The sequence below is a fragment of the Lathamus discolor genome, chromosome 3 (genome assembly GCF_037157495.1).
Source record: "Lathamus discolor isolate bLatDis1 chromosome 3, bLatDis1.hap1, whole genome shotgun sequence".
Taxonomy (NCBI): Eukaryota; Metazoa; Chordata; class Aves; order Psittaciformes; family Psittacidae; genus Lathamus; species Lathamus discolor.
Window position 1 is genome coordinate 4,416,655 of NC_088886.1, and position 19,133 is coordinate 4,435,787.

At 40.0% G+C, this 19,133-nt stretch overlaps 1 long non-coding RNA gene across 2 annotated transcripts in view; it reads right to left on the minus strand.

Annotated features, from left to right (window-relative positions):
• The window catches only part of LOC136011429 (uncharacterized), a 57,550-nt gene that overhangs the window by 21,141 nt on the left and 17,276 nt on the right, over window positions 1-19,133 (minus strand). The window lies entirely within an intron of this gene.

A 19,133-nucleotide genomic window follows, 5' to 3' on the forward strand; every position in this document is an offset into this window, starting at 1 on the left:
AGGCTATTAGCCTAAAATTTCTGCTTGACAGATGGAACTGCTTAGAGACTATCATGCAATGTTTTGGGTGGGTTTTTTTGTGTTTTTTTAAAAAAGACTTTCAGTCTGATTCAGTATCTGTTTATCGCAGCTACTTTTCTCATGTACGTGACCGAGGGGGGGAGAAAAAAGACTGAGCAAAAAAAGAACGCTTTTTGCTTTCTTTCTCTCATAATTGTGCATCTGATCATTTAAGCAGTAAAAAGCAAGGCAAAAAGTATAAACTGCTCAAGTTTATTTCTCGATGCAGTGACAGCAGCTTTCTGAAGGAATCAAACGCCCTTTCGTATTTTTTTTGAGACCTTAAAGTTTTGGCTTTTTGTTCCTTCTTGATTATAGATACCAGATCTTATTGTTCAAATGAATGACTTCTCATAGGAAGGTTCAAATGGCTGAAATGCTCCTGAAGAACAGGACAATTCCCTCCTTATATTCTTAAGACAGTTTTGCTACCATATTTTTTAAAGCTGGTTTTTAATGTTGCACTTCCTACCACCATCAGGTGATACCCAGCAAAGCCTCACAGAGGGCTGCTTTTCCCTCCTGCAAAACTTCTCTGCAACAACCAGAATTTAGGTGTGGAATTGACAGATGACTTGGAATAAACACAACTCCAAAGCAAACAGTTTGGAAAAGTTATGGAATCCTGCTATTGTCCACTATTAAAATCCTTTCCCGGAAAATAAAGTGAAATATAATCAGACATTTTCCCATCTCCATTTCCCACTTCTAGTGTGCTATAAATGCAACAGAAGTATTACTTTTATGACAGCTGACCATCAAACAGGCAGGGAATGCTTCCCGTTTAAATCACCCTGCTGTATCAAACGGGCAACGGTTGCTTCCCTGTGGCCACCACCACATCAGGACAGGGCACTTGGATCTATACAGTGGTGCCTTCCCTCAAGTGCTTGCAAAAAATGAACTTTTGAAGCTGCAAAAGGACTCTCAGGAATACACCTTAGGTCTATCGAGCTATGGCTGATACAACTCAAAACAGCCACACTCTGCAAATCTTTTCATGATTTGGACACAAGAGGAAAATGTATTAAAATATCCACTCAATTTTAAACAATATCCACTTCTGTTTGTATCAAAGAGGGGAGCTCGTGGGCGCACAATCCTCCGTTTGACTGTTTTGTGTACTAACTATTCTTTAACTATTTGGCTACAGTAAAATGATCATTCTGGGCTGCACAGATTACAGAACTGCTATTCAGTACGGGACAGAACTAACTTTCACTGAGCTCCACTAATACCTTCAGATTGCTGTGATGTGAGAGATAATAAGCAAATGATTCAGAGTAAACACAAACTGCTGATGTAACATGCAGGGGTTAGTCCTTTTTTTTTTGCCCCAGCCTTAATCTGCACTGCATAAAAATACACTAGTGCATGAGCTATGCAACTTCTTAGCATCCCAGTTTGGTTTTTTTCGCTCCAGATAGCAGGTACAATCCTACTGCCATTTAAAGGAAAGGGTCTGGCTAGCATGGGAAGTGTTAAGTTTTAGTCTGAGTCCAGGGAAAAAAAAGCAAATCATGGACACAGTGCCAGGAACTGTCCTTGTTCTGGCTGGCCAAAGCGTTTATCGTCTTCTGTTACTGCAGGTTTGTTAACACTACCTGTCCTTTCTGTGCCTTGCTGCTTATTGAAATATCCCTCCCTCCAAATAATCACACTAAATATACAGTAAAATACTTAAGTAACAATCAGCCTTTGAATTGGTGTCAGATTCAATTTTCTGCTGCTCTCTCGGCTCCTACCTCTCAACCCAAACAACTCACCCACCCCGCTTATTATTTATTTAGTGTTTCATAACCATTGTGCTGCACGCCATTCCAGTCAAGTTCTGATAAATCTCTCTTTGGTCTGTATGGTTTTTCATCACCTGATGTGCTTATACTTCTACTGACAAACTCTCATGATTGCTGTATTAACCACTGCTTTCAGAGTGCTTAGATCATCCTCTACCAATATAAGACTTTCCAATATTAATTATAAACACACTGAATAAATATACTGTTAGAAGAGCATACACTTTCCAGCTTATGAATGACAGAAGCATGAAACCATTTCCTTCCTGAGAGTATAGTAGTTCTGTGCAAAGAAATGAGGGGTGCTGTTAGTTAACAGCGTTTTAAATTCACTACAATTAGGTGCAGTTAACTTTGCCATTGTTCTTTCTGATGCTGGGGCTGGTGGGTTCTTACCCGTAGAGCAATTATTCCTTTCATAAGCGGCTGTTGTTAATAGCATTAAAACAAGATTAAATACAACATGTTAAATATTGCAATTATTGTGGAAAATAAAATTATTTGGTGAGCATAATGGGGAGCAAATCAAGCATTTAACATGATCCAGGAAATGCTACTCCAAACAATTGCATTTGTTTTATGCAATTTTTCCCCTTTGATTGCTGACAGATGCCGTTTTGGAAACAAACATCTAAGTAGTTTTCCTTCAATCAGGAAAAAAACCACACACCAGAAAATGGCTACATGTTTTGAATTTAACTCTTGTCAATCAGCATTCTGCACAACACTCCCTGTGAATAGTACTGGGACAAAATGATGCCTTCCAAAGACTAATAAGCCACAAAGATGTTTGCTTCTAAATCAGATCTGTTCCTAAGAAAGAAAAACAGCAGAGACATATGTACAGACACAGCTGCAGAATAAAAATGTTTGTAATACGAGTGATATTTCAAGTTGGAAGTAAGTTAGGTGTATGTATTTGTGGGCTACAGGAGAAGAGATTTGTTTTCCGACAGCTTTAGGCCTCAAGCAATGGATCCAACTACTTGCCAGTTGCTTTCTGACTTCCTGCTGGAGAAGTGGCCAAGTACCCACAAATAATTTGCTTAATTGTTGAGCAGAGTTACCTGCTGCAGCAGAAACAGTGTGAACATCTCCCTCTCCGTCTTCCCTCAGCAGCATATTCAGATGAGAATATTGTTGCTATCAAGTGTACAAACCCAGGAACGCATGCTAAAAAAAGGCTAATAAAGTATATTAATTCAGATGACTGTATCAAGCTGGCATTTTACAGTCTACTGGAAACTGAATGCATGAGAGCATTTAGAAATGTTGGCATAGCGGGTGGTTTCTCCAAATGTTGGCTTCTACTGTTCATGTTGGTAAAAGAAACACAGCAGAACTGCAGGCAGCTCCCACTGCTAGATGTGTTTTTAGGATCTTAGTACTCTTTACTAGATCATCTATTAATTGCATGGTATCCATTACTCATTAACTCTTTATTCTCTTCACTTCCCCTATTTCTTCAGTTGCAATTGTTCAGAAGCTTTTCAGCTGATTGCAACAGCGTGATTCTAGATCTGTTCTTAATCTGGGAGGCCTTTTCCTTGGGAAGCCTGAACTTAGATAAGTTACGAAGAGGATTTCCTTATCTTGAACAGCGACAATTACTTCAAGAGCCACATGAGAGCAGGCAGTTGATTTTTGGACAGCCTCTGAACTTATGCAAAGTTGCTGACAACGAGTGTATTCTAGCTTTTGGAAATCCTATAATCCTGGCTTCAATCAAGAGGATCTGCTGTTGCTGAAGGCGTAAACAGGGAGAGAAGTAGCATGTGACCACTGCTCCTGCACCTTGAAAGGACTCATGAGCCAAAACGAGTGCAACAGCAAAGCTTCTGCAGGATACTCAAAATGTCACACACATTTTGGATGATCATGGTGAAGGTCCTGCAGGAAAGTTGTCTTTGGACTCTGCATTTTCCCCTGTAGCTGTGTTGTGTATATTTCTCCCCACTCCTCTCTCACTCCTCTGATTTTCTTCTTGCCATCTGTATTCCCCTTTTGCCTCATCTGAAACAAGCATCAAGATCTTGTTTCTGACAGAACGGTCTGTCAATATGGAAACACACTGACATCACAGACAGCGCTGTGACTTCATGTCTGAAGGAAACAGGAGGAACAGATGAAAGGAGTGAAGGGAATGGAATGACACATGCAAACATTAAAAAAAAAAAAAAGGCAAAAGATTCTTCTTTATCAATCCAAAATGTAAAGGAACATGAAACAAATGTATTTTTAAGCCTAAATATAACCAACGATTTTCTAATCTGTGACCATAACTCAGCACATTTCAGCATGCTCTTCACCCAAGAGAGGTAACTCTCCATTAGGAGTGTGCGACAGCCAACATGACCCTCTTGAGAAAGACTAAATGGCGATTAATATCAAGCATAGTGCTCATATCTGGGAGAAGCCTTTAGAGGGAAATAAGGACTCCTGCCCCTGGACTAATCTAAGCCATCTATGTAAATGCAAACTCATAGAATTAAAAATAAAAGTATTTATCAAAACCACAAACTCAGTTTAGATGCAGCTGGATCAAAGATATTATTACCTCACTGAGGCAGGGGTATAAGATGTACCCAGAAAATATTCTTATTACATAGGAGTGGAATATCACTTGACTTTTATTTTTTCTACCTAGAATGAAATATTAACAAAAGTGTCCAGTTACTATTTATATTACTAGCTTTTTTTTTTTTTTTGTAGAAGAATTTGGGAAGAGTTAGAAGCCCTGCATTTCCTTTATTATTTCTGTATTTAGCTTTAACATTAGAGGGCACCCAGAAGATATCACTTTTCTGCCACCTCCAGAGCCACTGCAATAAGGAGATTCATAACTACTAGGAGAGGAGCTCAAGAAAACTAAAAGGTTAATATATTCTAACTAGATGTTGGGTATAGAATGTCAGATCTGTCAAATTTCATTACAGTTTGCTGCTCAATGAAAAAGATTTGATTTCTTTTGCCACTGTCCTACTATGTTCAAGTCACACAGTGCCAGCAGCAACCAGCCAACGACCACAGGCTGGCACTGAGCGGGCCCGAGTGGGAAGCCAGCCGCAAGGACCATCTGTTTCCGATTTCTAGCGAAGCCAAGATGTGCAGTGAAGTGCATTCCATTCACCCAGCCAGCCTTCTCCCTGCTCAAGTTATTAGTGTTACAAGTGAAATTATCTTTTCCAAACAGCAGGGGAGCTATAATCCTTATGGAACAAGACTTGAGGAAAGGAGAAAAAAAAGAGGAGGAAAGAAAAAAAAAGGATAGAAAAAAAAAAAAGCCCTCCCTTCCCCCCCGAACCCCCCGCAAAACCCCCTTCCCCCAAACATCTTTTGTTAAAGTTGTCGATGACACTGTTTGTAAATTTAATTGCCATGTTCACGGGTTTTATAATTTTAAAGGATGTTTGATTAAGAACTATATCCTCTAAGGGAAGAATGTGCACGTCAGTTCATGGGATCTAATGCAATAAACCATTCAAATATATTTAGAGTGTTATTTATGAATAAAGTTAAAAATGACAAGATGAATGCTCATTTAAGCGTCTCTAACATTTAGTGCCTTGAAAAACATCATAGGTTTTAAAGTATAATTTAAAGTGAGAATGCATAAACAGTGCTAATTACATGCTACTTACATTGTTTCAATATGTAATGCATATGTTTAACCTCTCCCAGAAAGGATTGGTCTTGGCACAGCAATTGTGGGGATTTAAGGATATGCTAAACTGATAACTGCAGAATGAGCTCTGACATAGGATATTGGTCTCCTCCTGTTACCTAAATGCCAGGTGAAACCAAAGGATTTATAGAAGGGTGGGTGGAAGGGGGGGGGTTGAGGCAAGGAAGACAACACAATGAGGCGAAACTGAGAAGTTTATTTTCAAAGGGGGAAACATTTATCCTTTGACACCATTCCATTCCAGTGACTTTATTTCTAATATACCATGAGATTAATGATGTGGCTACTGTCAGTGTGCCTGATGAACACTGGCAGAGCTGTGGAACAGTTGCTCCCTCTGCTATTATTGGATATTTTGTACATTGGCATATATAAGGTGAACTTGCGCCGTTTGCCAGCTGATTGGAAAAGATCTCATTCAGGAGGACAGAATTCTTGTTTTCTATTGAACTCTCTATAATATGCAGTAGGTTTAAGACTGGCTGATTTAAAAACTTGTTTAAATTAACAATGTTTGACAGTTTTCATGTCATATAATAATCTCAATATGACTCTTATGCAAATCAATTGCAGATAATTAAGGAAGGAAATTATCATCATGAAACAGATTCCTGATTTACCAGGGGAGAGTCAGTATTTAAGCCTTTCTCAAGGAGGGCACCACTGCTGAATGTATCCATAATCATTCACCATCTTACCCCCAAATAATTTATTCTTTCAAAAATAATGCTGTCATAAAAGGAAATACAGAATAGCTTGTTCTTAGTCCCTTTCAATCTGTTTTTACAGGTCCAAAACCATTGTCTTGAGTGGCTGACACCACACATAAAGAATAACTTTGAGGCACCTGAAACCTGATTACTGCATGAGCCTCTTCTTTGGGTTTTATCTTTTCTGAGTGTCTTAGGGGTGCAATTGGACACTGGTTGGTTTTGCTTCAGGACGCTGAGATATGGCTAAGCTAATATTAACACAAATCATAACCTCATCATAACTTTTCTGTGTGTTCAGAAACATCTGCCACAGCTGCATCATTCTCCATCTTTAAGATGTCCTCTTTTGCCATAAGTAAAATGTATTTCAGGCTTTCTGGTGCTGTAAGAAACAATCCTTTGGATCTCTCCATTCAAGCTTATTCCCAATGTAGGTGAAGTAGGAAGAGGGGTGCAAAAGGACCCAAAGACCACAAGTAGGAACTGTGGGATTGCTCCAGTTTTTTTCTATGATTGAGATCTAAAGGATTTAGGAAGAGAGAGAAGCCAGAAGTAAAAATGGTGAAGCTCTACACACTTCCATTGTTAGGCTTAGTCAGAGATGGGAGACTGAGAACTGGTGCTTGCTGTATATGTGACTAGGGTACACTATTTATTTGTAGAGGTACAGGCAAGTCACATATCCACTTCCTTTGAGTTTGTAGATAACATCATGGAGCTGAGGACTATGTTTGGGTTCCAAGACTGCAGTGTCACACACCATAGGAAACTAATATCTGAATCTGTGCTTTTCGTTTTTACTTTTTCTTCCTGTTTCTGGTAAGGATTTGCAAGTGACTCATGGTGGAAAGAAAGATTTTACTATTAATCAGAAGGGATAAACAAGTCCTCAAAGTCTCCCTGGAAGTCACTGTCTTGCAGTATCTGGGAGTCCAACAGTGCTGGTGTACTTTCAGGCAGCAGTGCTAAATCAGTGCCTTTTATCATCTATAGCTACACAAAAGATAACCACTTCTTCTTCTTAATGAGAGACTTCTGTAATGCTCTCTGCTTAGGGCTATTCTCGACAAATAAGGAATCCAAGACAGATGTGGCAGTGACCATCATACTAATCTCAAAGACCAAATCCCTCAAAGCAAAGGAAATATGAACAATTAAAACAATAAATACACCGAATCACAGGAATTTCCAGGGCCCTCAGTACTAACTCCAGTTCCACACATTAATTTGCAATTCTTGAGCCATGAATAAGTAAATCCTCTTTTGTTTAGAGAACAAGATTAAAATGTTACTAATATCAAAACCACTCTTGTTTGCTGGCTCATGTCTCTATTTAAATACCTGCCTATTTCTTTGCTTCACCTCTTGAGTGTCAAACTTGTCCTCTTGATAATACCAGCTGAATGGCAGCCAGCAGGATGAACACTGTAGGTGAATACCTAAAGAAGTGCTTTGGGAAGGGCTGAGCTGCATGTAAGCAAATTTTATTATCAAGACAGTATAATCCTTTGAAGTGGCTCTGGATTATTGAACACTTCACAGCAAGATAACACTTCAGTGACAACAAAATATATTTACACTCTTGTGTAATCTATACACTGGACATCACTTTGTGGAGGAGAAATCTCTGAATGTAGTTTATTCAAAATACACCACTAGAAACATCCTTTTTTTCAGTTAACATGCCATACAAGCACAGAAACTTTGGAGGTGAACTCTACAGCACTTCTGCCTCCTTGCATGGTTCCTGTTCTTTTTCAAAACATGTTTTGAAGATCTGCAGCGGTTTTAGCTGAGCAAAAAACCCAACACACCAAGAAGGGAAACAAGTTTCAACTAATCAAGTTGAAAAATTTTCATGAGTTTAAATGTGATGAAAGTCTGTTATGTAAGACTTTTGAAAATCAAGTTAATACAAAATATGATGTACTGCTAACAAAGAGGAGGCTATATAGAACTCCTAACTTTTAAAGTGTTCTTGTATTCACTGGACTTTTCTGTTAAAAATAGACAATGTACCTATTAAACAATTCTTTATTGCCTTAATTCTGAAGGCCTGACTTCTTACTTGTGCTAAGCGACTTCCTTTTTCAAAGGATAACTCTGACTGACTGATGTGAAAGCACTGGTCAGCATTCTAAGACACAGATTAAAAATTATGAATGCTGGGATTACGGAGTGCACCTTGATGCATTGCAGTCTTTTCCTGCTGCAGGGATCCACCACTAAAGATGAGGACACTTTTTGTCTATGAGTGCTCCTCTGGAGGGAGGCCAGGCTGGGGGATGTTCCTGGAAGTTGCTAACAAGTAACTTGCACCCTATATTCAGCCTAACCATGAGCTTCTCCTGGCCAGCACTGATAACTTCTCAGAGGGTGACTGGTCATTTTGAATGCCTGCAGGTAAATGTGAGGTGGTGGTCCTTCTGCTGTCACAGCACCTGTCTCTCACAGGTTTTCTTGCAGCTCTATGCTGCCAGGAGTTTCTATCAACCCAGAAATCAGTCCAGATGCTGTGCTTTTATCTTCATAGATGTCACGTAAGGAGTAACCGTGAACTTGTGTCTATGCTCAGAGATCAGATGTGCTCAGTGCTGAAAGGCTCAGGAATGTTTTTACAATACACTTTGAAGCCTACTTGGTAGGAACAGCTGGAACATACGTCTGTGTTACCAGCAAGCTGCTCTGATACTGTGAGCAAAAACACAAGCTGAGTCACAGTAGATGACAATGCTGCTGACAAAATGTTTTAAACTGCAAACTAAAACAACAATGGGAGTATTTATGGAGTGCAACTCTTATTTTAATGTCAATAAATGTACTGGATAAATTCCCCTTCATTAGCTGGAAACCTCAGAAGGAAACAGAAATATTCTGGTAAACCACAAGCTTGTTCTTAGCAAATACATGGCTACATTTCTACTGCAGAGGCATATCCAGACCGTTTCTTCACTGGGACAATAAGTCTCTGCGAGTGAAAAACAGAGTCTATAAAAGCAAGACCTACAAAGTAAGGGGGTGTGACACATGGCCCTCAAGGCAACAGAGGATGACACTGGAAAGTATTGAGATTAGCTTCTTCTTTTTATGAATGAAAAACGTTTTCCCCGAGATCAACCACTCAACTCAAACCAAATGGCTGGAATGAGTCTCCTTCACTATGGGGGGTGTTTGCTGTTTTCTTATCTACTGGGCTGCAACATACCAAAAAAATAGAAAGTTGGTTTGACCACCATATACAGAAAAAAACACCAGCAAACCTCCCAGATGAAAAGCACAGAAATAGTGTTACACCTCCCCGATTTCTGAGATGCAGAAGGATCAAGCCTTTTCTTGTAGGATCTGGCTCCATAGATATTATAGATCAGTCCACATAATACATAGAATGTTCACAGTCCTTCCCCATCCAACCTCCTGACACCTCATTACTGCTAGAGGCTTCACAGAGAGAAAGAAGACCCAGAGCTGCCACTGGAACTCTCCTGCTGTGGGAGAAACTCCATCAGATCAACTGTGTTCAGCTTCCGATTCCTTGAGACTGATTTTCAAAAGGAGGATAGAACAAGGCACATCTTGCCAAAAAATACTCATGTCTCCTCATGTTTCTAGAGGGAGAAGTTTCATCTCAGGATGGAAAATCCGGACATCATGGTCACAGATTTCTTGTTCCTTCTGCTCCTTAGGAGTAATCATAAAGTCATAGAATGGTTTGGGTTGGAAAGGACCTTAAGATTATCCAGTTCCAGCCCCCTGTCATGTGCAGGAACTCCTCACACTCAACCATGTCACCCAAGAATCTGCATAACCTGGCTTTGAACTTCTTCAGGCAACCTGTTCCAGTGCCTCATCACCCTCACAGTAAAGAACTTCTTCGTTATATCTAACCTGAACTTCCCTTAAGTTCTAACCCATTACTCCTTGTCCTGTTGCTACAGTCGCTGCTGTAGAGTCCTTACTTTTCCTTTCTACATCTGTGCTCCTGTATCTTATCCTGCATCTAATGGTTTGCAAACCATTTCCAGAATTGGAAATGTGTCACACTTATCTGTGTAGACTTTTGTTTATTTGTAACATGACTCTAATGACAGTTTGAATTTGCTTCAGAGGTTTTTTTCTTGTTGTAAAGACAAGACACACAAACAATTATGTCTGGGTCTAAGGACATTAAACCCATTCAATTTATTTCAGATGCCGAGTCCTCAGGAAGGGGGTCCAATGACTAATAAATCAGATGTTTCTTCCTTCAGTGTAAGTCACCTACTGGGATCAATAAGCAGTAAAAGAAAGAAGTTCCTCTGTTTGTATGAGATAATACAGACAAATAACTACATGAAGTAGGTAAGAGCATATTTCAAGCCCTACACTTGGCATACAAGCTGAGCTTATCAAGAATAGCTTGTTATATTTGAGCAAGACTAGAAAACTATTTGCTAAGAAGGGAATACAGGAATAAGAATATGGCTTACACCAGATGGTAAAATGAAGAATCCGAGTCCTTCCTCATCAGCTCTCTGCTGAGCCTCTATGTCAAGACCTACATGGCAATATTCCCATTTCAGAAATCCCAGACTTAGAAGCATAGAATTGCTCAGTTTGGAAAAGATTTTTAAGATTGAGTCCAACCATTAACCCACCTCTGCCAAGTCCATCACTAAACCGTGTCCCCAGATACCACATCTACATCTCTTAAGTCCTTCCAGGGATGGTGACTCCATCACTTCCCTGGGCAGGCTGTTTCAGTGCCACCCTTTCAGTGAAGAAACTGTTCGTAATTGCCAATCTAAACCTCCTCTGCTTCAACTTGGGGCAGTTTTCTCTTGTCCTATCACTTGTTACTCACGAGAAAAGACCACCTGGCTACAACCTCCTTTCAGATAGTTGTAATCTACTTCAGCTTCCTGCAACCTAACTAACCTATGAACCTGATGCTCAGCTATGCAGGGACTAGAGCAGATTTCTGGGGTTGATGCTGGAGCTTTGATAACCCTGGCTTACACGACACACACTTTCCTGCCTGCATAACCTTCCCTTTCTCCCAACTTGAGCCAGGTCATGGCAAGGAAAAACCTGTCACACCACCAGTTTATTTTCCACTGGATAAAAATTATTCTCACACACTCTGCAGACAGCAGATTCTAAAGAAGGCCTGAACAGAACACAAAGAGCTACAAGTATACTCACATGTGCATGTTTACACAAAACGTTGTTCCAATATATTTGGAAAATAAAAAGAGATAAACCTGTCAGTTAACTGTGGACAAATTAATTGAGATAATTTCCCTCCCCTCCTTTCTTCCCACTAACATCACCTACACTGTTGACTAAAATCTGCTTTGTCACTCAGCTTTGCACATTGTTTGCCTACACATTGGTTAGACAGTCTTGCTTCTGGGTACTTACCAGGCCCAGAGTTTTTACCACCATAATATGAAGATTCGATGCAAATAATTGGCACAACATTATGTTAAGACAAAGCATAAAGCAATGAGACGCCTACAAATTACAGATACTTTCCAGTAACAAGGCAAATCCTGCCTCTTGAAAGTGAAACAGTCATGACAGGAAGCAGAGGGAGAATTGTTTATCAAAGGATGGGGAAAAAACTTCACCAAACCAGTGCAAGTCCACAGGTTTCTCTTATGTAGCTAAAATAACAATTATGTTTTTATAACTAAAGAGAAGCTTGTTGCAAGTACTGCAGTAAACCCACTGGTAAGGCCACCCTGTCACAAAATGATTACTGATACTTGGCACACATTGTGTTTATTTGCTTTCACACAAACATGCAGGCACACATTCATGGTTTTTATTCAGAAGTTTACATAAACCTCATATTGAGTCAGGTTTCCAAACCCACAGTACCTGAATATGTTCCAAATGAGGCAGAATGAGTTCTTTTGCCCTTCATTCTGTCTTTGGAGAACAGTAAAGCAGCACCTTTATGCACATACACACACTCAGTCAGGAATGGGTATTATTTTGACTAGAGGACCTCATTTTGCCTTGAAAAAAAACCCACACCACAGAATCAAGGTTCATTCTTGCAATTGCTTCACCTGAGAATATAATGATCACCTCTGCAAAGGGAAACAGCATTTACTAGAGCCTGTTCGTGTTTGTGCTGGAAGAACAGGCCTTCAGTGAGTAATCCAAAAGAATATTACACAGAGGATTGACCCAGACAGCAGTTATGAAAAATGCCAAGCCACAAATATGAACCAAGAAAGCATTACTGGGTAAGCTGACTGGACCAATGTAAAACTAGAGAAAATGGGAGAGTGTTACATATCAAGCAATGCAATACACAGCTCTATGGGACCTCAGTGGGTCTGCACTCTCATATTCTCCACTTGTACCTGTGGCAGTATCTCCCTGACAGCATTAGCAGGTTTTCAGCCTCCCTAAGGATTTTGCATGTCTCATCCTCCCACATCCATACATTCCCTTGTCCTACCCTTTCTGCACTTCACTATTTCTCAGACCAACGGTCATCAGCTTCACAAGTCTGGATCATTTTGCTCAGGAGTCTTAGCTGTTCTCAGCAGTAACACAAACTAATCCCATAGATATTCCCATTTCTCCACATATCCAAGCTTCTTCTCAAACATCCCTTCCTCCAAGACTCTGTCCTCTTTCCATTCTCAATGCATTTCTGGTGTCTTTTTCCTCCTACTTTATTCTGTCAATTATGCCGCTTCCAGGCCCACTCCCAAAGGGGCATAATGGGAATACTTAAGAGCCACTGCTGCTAAATCCTGGGATGCAACTTGGTGAAAGGGAAACTCTGAGTGGATATAAAAAGAGAGCCTTGGGAACACAGTAATTAACCCCAGACTTGAGACTGCAGTTCCATCCTGCACCCTGCGCGTCAGAGAACTTATACCCTCTGCTTTGAAACCCACCTCTGTGGCAACCAAAGTCGGAAAACGCTTGATTCATCCCACTTAGATAGGACAACATAATACAAAGATACACAGAGACAAATACAGCTGAATGTGTTCACCTCTCTGCTTTTTGTCATCTAACAACATAGATTATTTGGGGTAGGGGTCTCACTGACTCTGTTTATGCTGTGCCCAACAAAGAAGCCATGAATGTGAATCTAGTTTCTGGACAATTTCATACTATAAAATAAATTTTATGCAAAATAAATACCTACAGTAAAGATGCCAGTAAAAATCTGTCCTGCTCTAAGATTTAATAACAAATGTACTACTTAGTGCATAATAGGCAATTCATTTTACTATGCATTTACTCTATTTAAAACATAAAGCACTTAAGGATATTTGCAGTATGCAAGACTATTATAAAATCAATTTCTATTCTGGTTTATAGCCCAACCACTTAAAGTCTTAATTTGCTACAATTCACTTTGTTATATTCTGACTTATTAAAGTGGGACCTGCTACCTCCTGAACTCTGCTCATATGCTTCTTAAAGCTAAACTAATAATTATCTACCATATTCACTGCATCCAGTTACATATTGCCTGTATTTATGCATTTACAGCGTCAGTTCAGGTTGTTTGCACTTGCTTGAGAACCTGCTGCCCCTTTTTCTGAGGTTTGAAGGAAGGAGACTTTAGTTTCATTGGATGATATCCCATTACACTTTACAAATAAACAAACAGCAGAGTAACTGGCAGGAAGTCATGTCCCTTTGGTGAGCAGGGCTCCATCTCAGCAGAGGGCAAAAGAAGCAGCATCATTTTCACTCCAGCACAAAGTGGCTATTCTTGACTACATGACCAAAGGAAGCAAAAGCAGAGGGACGACTAGCAAAGCACATCTGCAGGGCTGTATTTCACAGGAAGCAATGCAGCTTCTCTGCAGATAAGTTTCACTGAAGAACAAAGACTGATTTTGTTCGATGCTTCGAGAAGGCTGCATTGAACCTGGACCTCGCTTTTCATTCCCTGAAAACAAGGCTTAGAGTGAAACCTAATTTCTCCCTCACCCTTGGTCAAATTAGCCACATGATTTTCAAATTAGCCCTATACTCACCATATGAAGAGAGCTTGAAAGACACCCCTTAATCTCCAGTTAGGTTTACATGTTTTATTTACTGATTTTGCAACTGTGCACAAGTTAGCAGATCCAAGGTACATGTCAGAGCAGCAATAACTAAATCAGTTACACAAAACTTAACCTCCACCACTGAGCTGCTTTAAAGCTTAAGAAAACGAATATTTATGACCAAGAATAGTGTAACAATACATAAGCAGGCAGTACTGTCACTGAGTGCAAATATATTTTGAGCTCACATATTTCATGCATATCATAACTTCAGAGGTATCCTACCCACTACAATTGGTTTTGCAGCAGCTCGACATTTCGCATGAGATAATGAGGTGTGTATTTGAATGATACAAGCAGCATTACATATAGTGGAAGCCAAAAACATGACCATATTAAAAGCAAATAGCAGAGCAGATTACCTCTTGCCCTCTCTTTTAGCTTGAGCAGCATATTCCAATAAGTGCAGAAGAGACACTGTCAAGTACTTCTTTATAGTTTAATTTTCTTTTCTTAATCTCCATCACTTGCAATGCCCTTGCTCTCTTTAAAAGCTGCAGAATAAAATGTCTTCCTTTGTCAATTTTATACTTTCTTTCTCAGCAAAGAAAGACTGGGGATTTCAAAAACTCCAGTAAACTCAAAACTTCAGCCCCTCTCTGAAAGAATTAAACGTCAAGAATCTAAAGGAAGCAGTAAGTTCAGAAGGAAATCAGTCTTACTCCTAATTATTGCCCATTTCCACTGTGTCCAACGCTGTAAAAATAGTGGAGCATATATTAGCAAAATATAGCAAAGAGTTAAGTGTAGCCTTGGAGATACTTGCTCTGTAAGGACAGGAGGGTCTTAAAAGGCGTTTTGGCATTTTGGGAGCAGAAGTTGTGAAACATGATGAGAACAAGTAACAGTAGTCTGGGGAGGTCCATGCATCTGAGCATTATTGCTACAGCAGGTCAGTGGTTCATGTTCTAAGAATTCCCTTGGTGGCTGCCTGATCCAGAGTTCGACTACGGCTACAAGACAGACACAGCATGTGCTGCTTCAGGACTCAGGGACTGGTATCCACACAGGGCAGGTGTGATCACCTGGGACTGTATGCTAAAGGCTGCATATTTGTGCCAGTCCAGAGCTGGAAGCCATCTCTGTGAAGGAGAAATATTCAGAGCCCCTGAATTTGTAGGTGCAGCCTCTGATATTTTTTCCTACCCGCAGTGGAGAAACTGCCCCTTGGTGGTTATTGGTAGAAATTTTCCTTCAGTTTCAGACTGATAAGATTATTCTGTTTTTTGTAACTTAAAATCATATTTCTGCAGACTATTATTTGAACACTTTACCCTGTGTATCACATATGGGAATGCTCTTAGTGTTTAGTCAGCATATTGTTTAAACATCTTATGCAGTTTAGTACATTTCTGTATATAACCTATAATTTGCATTAGCTGTGGGACTACATTTGATTTAATCACTGTCTCTCCTCAACGTATTGCAACTCTAAAACAAACAGTAACATGAACAGCAAAGATCTCATCTCTCCAGTTCCCTCCCTAACCTTCCAGACAGTACAAGTGATACAAGAGTTAACTCGATGGCATCACATCTAGTGATTACTCTCTAGTAATACCTGGTTGCATCCTTTTGTCACAGTAGGCATTTGGTTCAGCAGGTGCCATGTGGCAGTGAGAAAAAGCTTTACCTGTAACTTTTAATTAAACTTCCGAAGGTCAGTCTGGTTTTCAAAAAGGTTGAAGGTGAAGATGCCAACACTGGACAAGATGGTTTTGGAAGCAAGGTCAACTGCTTCTTCACTTACAAAGGCAAGAAATCATCATCAAAAAAAAAAAAAAAAAAAAAGAATTAAGATTGAAAGAGACTAAACCTGATGTAAATCAAGCCAATTGGATTTCCACATAGAAAACAGTGGAGTAAGGCTCACAGCTACTTCAGTGTATTTTTCCTGTGGTATTTCTTGGCAGAGTATCCAAGATGGGACAAACCTGTGAGAAGTTAAGGCAGGGGGAGATCTGGGGTTTAATAGGGCTGGGGGCCTGCACATCAGCTACAGCATCGGCAGATACAGGGATGCATTGTGTGCTGTTGTGCGAGCTGATGCTGCTGAAGGCAGAGGCCAGGCACAGTGACAAGATACATCCTCTGCGGGGAGGATTCCTTCTTTAATTACTTTGCTTGCAGCCTCCTACTCCTTTTCCACCTTTCTTTCCTTCCTGGAACACAAAGGAAGAAGGGAGGGGAATAACAACTGGCTGTCAGATGGCTCTGGAGTGAAATTAGATGGAAAATCCCCTCCAAGATGGTACTTTTTGATCCCCCCCTCTGGTCAGTTCAGTGCCCTAAGCAAAGCCACCACCTCCTGCTTCCTCCTTAGCCCCTCTGAAATTTCCTAGCAACCACACTGGTACAGATGTGAAAATAGTCCAGCAGGAGCCTGAGGTCAGGAAGTAAAAGAAATGACTCCTACTAGCTACAGAAGGCACAGCTGTGAGAGGATATGTACCTCTGGACAGGGAGTCCCTGTAAAATGCACTGAGAGTAATGGGCAATGAATCATTTCCTCTTCTCAAATATCCCCAATCAGTCCAAAAGTTCGCTGGTTGAGAAGATAAGCAGAATGTGTGTAGTTTATTGTGTCCAGCAATAAACAAAATATTAAGTGCATTTTTAATGCTGTAAACCCTTTAAAATACTTTTAAACCTTTCACTGTGGGACATAATTCAACTTGTTTTGCTATCTGCAGCAGGCCTAGCCTCCAAACACAATTAAGCACTCACAAATTGCAAGACTGGTTGGTTTGGTTCCCACTCTACACAAAAACTGATAAAAGCTTTCACATTTGTCAGTTATTGCACTTTAATTGACAGGCTATGGACAACGCAATTATGGGAGTTTGAAGTTTGAAGACCACATCCAGGCCTTCCCTTGACTTCCTAACGCTGAACATTTTACTTGGGGTGTTCTCTATGGTTTCAGTGGCTGCAGACACTCAGGTAATGTAGCAGCTACAGCTTCAAATAAAAGATTTAAAGCTTGTTAAGCATAAAGGACGTTTTTCTTTCTTTATGAGGCAGACAGTTATGCTTTCTGCAGCTAATTATACTATCTCTAACCACTGGAAGGATTCATAAGCTCCAGCATATGCACAATGACTGGCTACATTTTGTAGCTCTATTCTTATGAACACAGATATGTGTCCTGAAGACCAGAAACACCATATGGTGTATTAAGCAAGTGCTGGGGCTTCTGCACTCTCTCACATACTCCTCTTATTCCTCAAACTACCCAGTGTACTGAATATCCAAAGCTGTTACACATAAGCAAGAAGTATGTTATTGTGTGTCCTTTGTACCCAATGGGGAGTTTTTTATTCAGTGATAATGTGTGATCTATAAAAACATGAATGCAGAAGATTGGGTGTAAATCATATACGCTCATTCTCTTCAAGCTTTCCAGTAGTAGCTTTTGGGCACTATCAATCAGCCAGAGAACACTTCCAGCACCGTTGTTACTGCTGGAACTTCAATTCTTCATGGAAAAAGCCTAGATTACAAGGATGAAAACAGAAATATCCAAGGAAAGGAGAGAACTGAAGGAGACTGACATTCTTTCCCTGGTTTTGTAAATTATTATCTAGCAGCAAGTTAATGCTGAGGGTCCACAGGACATATACATAGAAAAATTATTACTTGCCATTAAACATACCAGCTAAACTGTGCCTTTTAAATCCCAACTCTGAGCAAGGGTCTATGTAAAACATCAAAATCCTTGGAGGATCACCAGAAAGAACATAAGGAAGACACAATACTTCTATGTGCTTTTGTGGGTGATAGGGGGAACCACAGTCTGCTCTTGTAAGAGTAGAGAGACTGTTCACAATCTGGATTTGAACTAATTTTCCAGCAGGATTTCCAATGTGCTACAGACCAAAGGTCCAGACTTAATTAGTTTCTGGAAAGAGGAAACGTCTGAGCTTTGACTATAATGTGCCAGCGTGTTTCGCTAGCACTTAGCTCATGAAGTTTAAAGAAAGAGGAGCTTTGGGGCAGCAAATAAAACCGCTTAAGGAAGCAAGAGGTGGGACTCCACACTGCACAGTACTCCAGAGGCTACAAGTTTGTTGTGTGTAGAAGCTTACAAAGGATAGTATTTGCTAATATTGACTAATACCTGCTCTTTAGAATCAAGCTCCCCTCCACCTAATTCTTTTCTTGTGCGCTGCCTCTGTACACTAAGGTAGAGAGGTAACTTGCATACTGAAGTCACAAATGAAATAGTTTTGCTATTAAAAGGCCAAAGTCACAATTCAGACTGCATCTCTATGGATACTGGGCTTGCACTTTCAAATGCAGACAAAATTAGGCTTTGGTTATACCTATTTAAAATGATTGTCTTATGAGAAATGATCTCAATTTATGATGGTGTCAGCTAAATTTAGCCCCTGAAGTTGATGTTTCAGGTATTCTAATGAAGTTATATTTTTTTATGGCTTAAAATAGAATTTGAAAGCACTAACATTCTTCTACCCAGTTTTTCCTAATATGTAGGGTAGTGCGCTTGTTTCTTCTGTTACTCTGTGCTTTAAATTACTGCCTTTTGACTTCTGTGGCTTTGGCTGTCATAGTCAACTTCCTCCAATTAACAAAGAATGAGAAAGAATTTCTGCATATTTAAATACAAATCAATATGGACAACATTATACCAGCTTCATTCACTGAGAAATATGGACACCTTGCTTGCCCCCAGGCTGCTTTTGCTGCAGAAGCATTGTTCAGTTCAGGGTAATCATGAGACCTTTGCTAAACCCACTATATTCAGCTGCAGCACACTGGAGCTAAAAGCAGACCACAACAT